Here is a 7,012-nt window from a genome sequence, read left to right on the forward strand (position 1 = left end):
ATGTTTCTTCAAAGGAGGGGGAAAAGTGGATGTCTAAAAACTCAATATTCATCAACTCTTGGAGTACCAAGATTTGGGAGCATTCAAAGTCGTGTATTCCTAGTATTTGATAAGGGTGTGCACAGTTCTGTTTTCTTTACCGAACCAAATTAGAAAAGTGGTTTAGTTTGAGCAAACCGAATCAATGTTGAAAAGTGGTTCGGTTCTTAAACTAATTCGAATAAAATGATTGAATTCTTGAACCGGTTAAAAAATGTAGTTTTATTGGTGCGGTATGGATCAATTCATAGTTTAGTTTAGTTCATTAGGTTTTTTTCACACCCCCTAGTATTTGCATTTAGGTGGCGACTAATTGCATGTTTTTGCCAACATTATCCCTAAAAGGAAGGGGATCTTGATCCTTGAGCATCTGCCTATCTCCAGCACCTCAAAGACTTTGCTAACTTGGCTTTTTCAAATATTTTTAGGTTTATATATTTTTTCGACCTTGCTCCCAATTCATACATTTATTTTCCTTTGCGCTTAGCTAAGGATGTGGTGAAAGACCCAATTTGTAGCCTTTTAATTAGTAGGTATAATACAACTTTAGCATCCAAGTCCTTGATTAGTAGTGATTTTTTGTTGAACTTAGCAAGATAATTCTCGAGAGACTCATTATGTCTTTGTTTTACCCTACAAAAGGTGTGAGAAAACCTTATTGTGCTTTGCTAGTGATGAAATGCAATAAAAATTTCTTAGAATAGTTATCCTAATAAACTATCAAGTTTAGGGTAGTGATAAAAACCCATCTCAATGTGAAATCAAGGTGCTGATGTGTACCCTAGGCTCTCACGGTTTATATTTTTTTATGATGCCACATTAACATAGTTTTGATAATAACAAATAAGCTTGGAAAAGATGATTCAAGAGTCATAACAAGCAACATTCAAAAAGAATGCAAGTGTATGTCAAAGCAATGCAAATTCAAGTGCTCAAGTGCCAAGGATTGGTTGATCTTAGTCTTTGCTTTCTGTTTTAGTTTTTTCCCAGGAGTGTAAAAAGATAAGTGTGGGGGAATTGTCCAATTATATATGTCCATAATGTTAAAAATGGTTTGAAATTGAAAGGGATTGAATTTTGCATTTTTTATGTCATCTGCTTTGGTTTACTCAAGTAAGTCAAGATACTTATGCAAGTTAATAATTTATTCGAGTAAAATTGGGAAATTACTCGAGTAAATGTTAAATCCCTGATGAACAATTTACTCTAGTAAGCTTTGAAATTTAATTGGGTAAATACTTTTCATAAAAGTTTCCAATAACTATAAACAACTATGTTTTATATAAAACCTTTAAATCCTCGTTCATAACGGCTCTATTAGGTCTGGAACTTAAATATATTATTTATTGGGCCATTATTACTTCTCCTAACACATTCTTGCTCATTGATTACATCTTTACTTGATTATCATACACTTTAATTAGCTCATTATTATTCTTTAAGCTATACACCAACTGGCCTTCAATTTGTATAATTTGTACTTTAAAAGTACTTATTCATTCTTAAACACTTTCATATTGTATACTTGAGTTGAGGGTAATGAGACCTAGTGGAAAATATAGCCTATTGCGTAAGAAATTTGGGTGATTAACGTGCCAGGTGTCCAAGAACCAAAATCTTGGAGGTTGCTGTGGTGATTAAAGGCTAGATGTAGGTCATGGTAGTTTTGATCGAACTAGGATAATCAGAGTTCTCACTTTCTCTAACCCTTATCTCATTTACATAAATATTCATATCATATTTGATCATATTTAGCTTCTAATTTGTGTTCATTATTAGCTTGTCTAAGTTGTTATCCAGTATATTTTGCTTATCCTAAATCATAGAATCCCACCAAATGGTGGTAGCTCAGTTGGCGAATGGGAGCTAAGCAGGTGGGGTGAGAGCATGTGTTCGAATCTCCCCAGTACCACCTTTGGGAGGTGTTTAAAGCCTTAATCCTGAACCCGCCCTGAATCGGATTAGTTGTGTTCCGGATGGCCCAACGCCATATGGCCCAGTGGCCTAAGCCCAAACCCTTTCCTCTTGTCCGCGTCAGCCCTACCAACCCACCAGACTCTCTACCCCCAAGGCGATTGCACTCCCTAGGTGAATTACCAAAATGATTCACCTTGGGATTCCAACTCCCTGGGAGAACGCCTCACACACCATAAGTGGTAACCACCCTGTTGCCATACGCTGGCATCGCCAGGCACAGAGGCTGCATCACTGCTATCATAGCAGTGATGCAGCCACCCCCAACTGATCCCAAGAAGGATTGACCCCTTCTCACCAATCCACGCAGGATCAGCATTCTCTTCCCCTATAAATACCCCTCTCCATGCATAAGGAGAGACATCTTATGTATCGTTATTCTGTCCATTTACCTTGAGTCACATACACACATTCCCCTCCCCATAATCATCTGCTGCATTCATACTTGGGATAGTGTCGCCTAGCTTGGTCTTTACCTGTGCTAAAGGTATCACCCATACAGTGACTTAATCCCTAAAGGCAACATAGTGGGCTTATAGATCCCAACGGTACAAGTTGCGAAGCAATGAACCGATTGGAATATTTTCAAAAAACTAAAAAAAAAATCATAGAATCCCAAGAAATTATTTTTTAAAGAAAGTGAGACATTTTGCAAAAATATTTTTACAATTCAATTCACCTCATCTCTTGAATATTGAAATCATTTGTCCAACACTCAATACATCTTCTTTAGGCCGTCAAAAAAATATAAAAATCCAAATGTTCTTAGTGATCCCTTAGCCGTCATATAACTAAATGTTGGTGGGATGTTTGAAACATTTTAGGATTTAAGCTTTTGTTACCCTATTCGTGAAGAGTTACTCAGCATGGGAAAATCTTGACGCTGCACCACACCCTCTCAAGCATGTTTGAGTTGAGGATGTTCATGTCTTTGTTTTATACCCTCGAAAGGATGTGAGAGGACATCGATTGTGCATTGATGGTGGTGGAAATGTGATAAGAAATTCTTTTTTAAGTCATCATAGTAGTCTACCAAATTGGGGATAAAGAAGAGAATTAATTACCTTCTTTAGGATAAGGGAGAAGGCACAACATATAAAGGAGATGCCAAAAAAAAAAAAAATTGAGGTGTTTTTGAAAATTCCTTGAGCCGTCATACAACTCGAGAATGGTGTGTGATGTCTGAAACCTTTTAAGATTTGGGCTGCTATTACCTTATTCGTAAGAGACGATTGAACTAATGGAAAGACCTTAACGTTGCACCACAACCCTTTCCTTAGCATGTTCGGTTCAGCTAAGTTCTTGTGCAATTAGAGAATTCTCGTTTCAAATTGCCTTTAGGGAGGTTGGTGTTCAACTTGATGAGATAGGAAATGATAAGAGATGAGGGAGAGTGGCTTATCCGAACATGTGGGATAACTGTGTTGATCACCAACACCAAACTTTGGGAGGGTTACTAGTCTATAATAACATTTAATATTACCAAATAATAATAGTTTAGTTGATGTATAAGAGTTGAATAGGTAAGGATAAGAGTACGGGTTCGATCCTCTTCGTTATTATCTTTGGGAGGGTTTTAAAACTTCAATTTTGAACTTGCCCTGAATATGATTGTCTCTAGTGGAGAATACCTATGGTCAAAATTTTATTTATGTCTACACATTTAGAGACGAGAATTGGAGGGCAATGCCCCCCAAAAATAAAATTTAAAAGAATATTTGAAATGTATTAAAAAATAAAAAAATATAAATAAGTGGTTCATTTGAAATTTTTGGATACTCAACAAATATTATCGGGCCTAATTTAATCCCTTAAAAAAAGTCGAACCGTGATATGTTAGTCCTTTTGAGGGACTAACATAGATCTTCTTTCAATTCAGAGAAATCACGATTTTGACCAACTGAGTTTATTTTGAAATTCATAGGGATCACAAGTCAACTTTTTTAAGAGATTAAATTGGGCTCCATAATCTTTGTTAAGGATCCAAAAGATATTTTACTCTCTTTTTTGTGTGTGCAAAGATTTGTGTATGCACTTGCATACAGTAACACAAGTGTAGGTCTTCTCTACATGTGGTTTACAAAAAAAAAAAAAAAAAAAAAACATTTAATATTGGTTTCGAAAATTTCTTATGAAATGTAATTAAACAAATCAAAAGTATATTTTTGAAAAATAAAAAATCCAAAGTCTAGCTAACCGTGTTAATCTACACGCAGGAGACAAGTGCGGCGGGCCAGAGCAATTTTCAAATTTGTCAATTTCTGAAGTGAGCTTAAAATTTTGAGCACAATTGTTTCATGTCAATATTTCCCTTATCCCATGTGGAAGTTGTTGGAAATAGCCAATGGGATGAAAAATCTAAAATAGAAAGACAGGACAAAGTTGACTTGAAGTTTTGAGAGCATGTTACGCATTGGTTGCTTTTTTTTTTTTTTTTTTTTGCCTTGGTGGGTACTTCTTGTGTTAAAGATACACGTTCTTGAGTTTTGACCCACAAAAGGTCATAGGTAAGTTGTTGACTGGTTATATTGTTATATATCCATTTCTGGCTTTTTGTAACTCTTTTACTTTTACCATAAAAGCATGTCTTTTCACTCCATCGCCGTCCAACGAAGTACCACTTTCTTTCTTCTACACGAAAATTTCTTTAGACTTAGAAAAGTGTGAGTAGTTGCAATTTTTTCATTCCACTCTTTTATAGTTAATAGATAATGTCACATAAATTAATTTTAGGGGATTGTTTTTTTTATATTGCATAAAAAAAAATTCTTCCACCAAACACACAAGAAAAAAAGAGTAGAAAAAATTCAAAGTGAATCTCATGTACAATTTGTGTTTGCTGAAAAATTGATTTTTTTATACAACGTAAGAAAAACAATCCACTTAATTTTGATAGTAAAGGAGTATGAACTGTAAGAACAGTAAAGATTTACTCCTTCTATACTTGATATTACCAATAAAATAATAAACTACTGCATATATCATTGTTTACCCCGGAAAAAAAGTGTAGAGAGAAACACTTCATCTTCCTAATAAATATCGTTACATTCTTTTTTTAAGGCTATGTTTGGTTTAAATTTTATAATAATTAATTTTGAAATAATAGATGTTGAAAGAATTATTTTAAAAAAATTAATTTAAGTTGAGAATGATATTCTAAAAAATTTAGAAGAGATTTTTTTATTTAAATGATAAAGAAAAAATCATTTTTAAAATATAAATATATGTATATATTTAAAAAATTTATAAATCTCATGCATAAAATTAATTTTACTCAGTAAAAAAGTTTAAATTTTTTACCCTCTTTAAAGTTCAAATTCAAATTTACTGACCGTAACGTAGATTTTGAGAACCCAAAATTATAACCAAATAGTACAAGTTACGGTGTAATATATATATATTTTTTAAATTTTTTACAACGTAATTCTAGCGGTAACCTATCTTGCATTGATACTTACATGGGACATAATACGACACACTAATTTTAAAAATATTAGATTTCAACATATTAGGAGATATTTTGATATTAAATAATATTTTTAATTTATATAGTATATATTATATTTAATATTCAATAATTTAATAAAAAAATGAAACTAGACGTATAATATCCATCAATTTTGTAAAGAAACATAAGATGTAAATATTTAATATTATAATTTTAAATTGAAAATCTCGTATACACTCTAGTGAAATTTATTCAATATCCACTTTTAATTTTTATTATATCAATTCAATAAAACATCGATCAATTTTTTCGTGATATGTAATGAAATTTCAATATTAGAACCAGCAAATGTTTTAAAGTTCTTCTTCCTTAAAACTTCCTTTCGGAATGGACCCTCTCAAACGTGACCTGAGAAAATTTTAATGGTTTATAGATAAATCAATAGTAATGAAATATGAGAGAGAAAATTGATAAGATAAAGAGTAAAACAAATGTTTCTCATGGTTCACAAACACAAAATAAGTGAGACCCGCTTTTTTTTTTCTCTCTTCTCATTAGTATATGATATATCCCACCTATTTTTTATGTATTGCATGAAATAAAATTATCTTATATAATATTAGAAATATTTTTCCAAAATAAAATAAAATTAACCATTAGATTTATCCATAAATCATTGATATTGTTTACATTGTTATATATAAATCATTGATATTGTTTACATGGTTATATATATGAGAAAAATGTTTCCGCAATTAATGCAGATAAGTTATCTGCATTTATTACCAAAACGACGTCGTTTTGGTATTGAAATCTTAAAAATTATAAATATAAAGACTATTATAACCCTAAAATAAATTAAAATTACAAAAACACCATGATTTCCGTCCCAAAACGACATCGTATTGGCTTACTGCAGATAACTTATCTGCAGTAACTGCAGAAAAAGCGAACCCTACATATATATATATATATATATATATATATATATATATATATATATATATATATATATGGTCCGTCAGATGTCCTGTTGCAAGATATTCTGCAACTGTCTGTAACTATGTACTAAGGATAATACTTAATTATAATATTAAAGTTATTTTTTTCTCTTCTCCACGTCAATAACTTTAATATTTTAACTATGTATTATGTTTAGTACATAATTAAAAAAAGTTGCAAGACAAAAAATTCATTCCTACAGCATAATAATTATATTTTCCATATATATATATATATATATATATATATATATATATATATATATATATATATATATATATATATATGAAAAAACAAGTATCATGTTATATGATAATTCTTATATGGGGAAAACATTTATCCTTTTAAAGAATATAAATTTTTGTCATTTTAGATTCTAATCATTGATTTCCGTCAACCAACAGTTATAATTTATTGTAAATTACTAATTAATTAAGTTTAACATAATAAATTATAACCGTTGATTGACGAAAATCAACGGTTATAATCTAAAATGACATAAAATTATATCTTTTATAGGACAAATAGTTTTCCCTTCTTATTTAATGC

The sequence above is a fragment of the Gastrolobium bilobum genome, unplaced genomic scaffold (genome assembly GCF_033153095.1).
Source record: "Gastrolobium bilobum isolate Gb01-03AN ecotype WA unplaced genomic scaffold, APGP_CSIRO_Gbil_v1 utg478760, whole genome shotgun sequence".
Lineage (NCBI taxonomy): Eukaryota > Viridiplantae > Streptophyta > Magnoliopsida > Fabales > Fabaceae > Gastrolobium > Gastrolobium bilobum.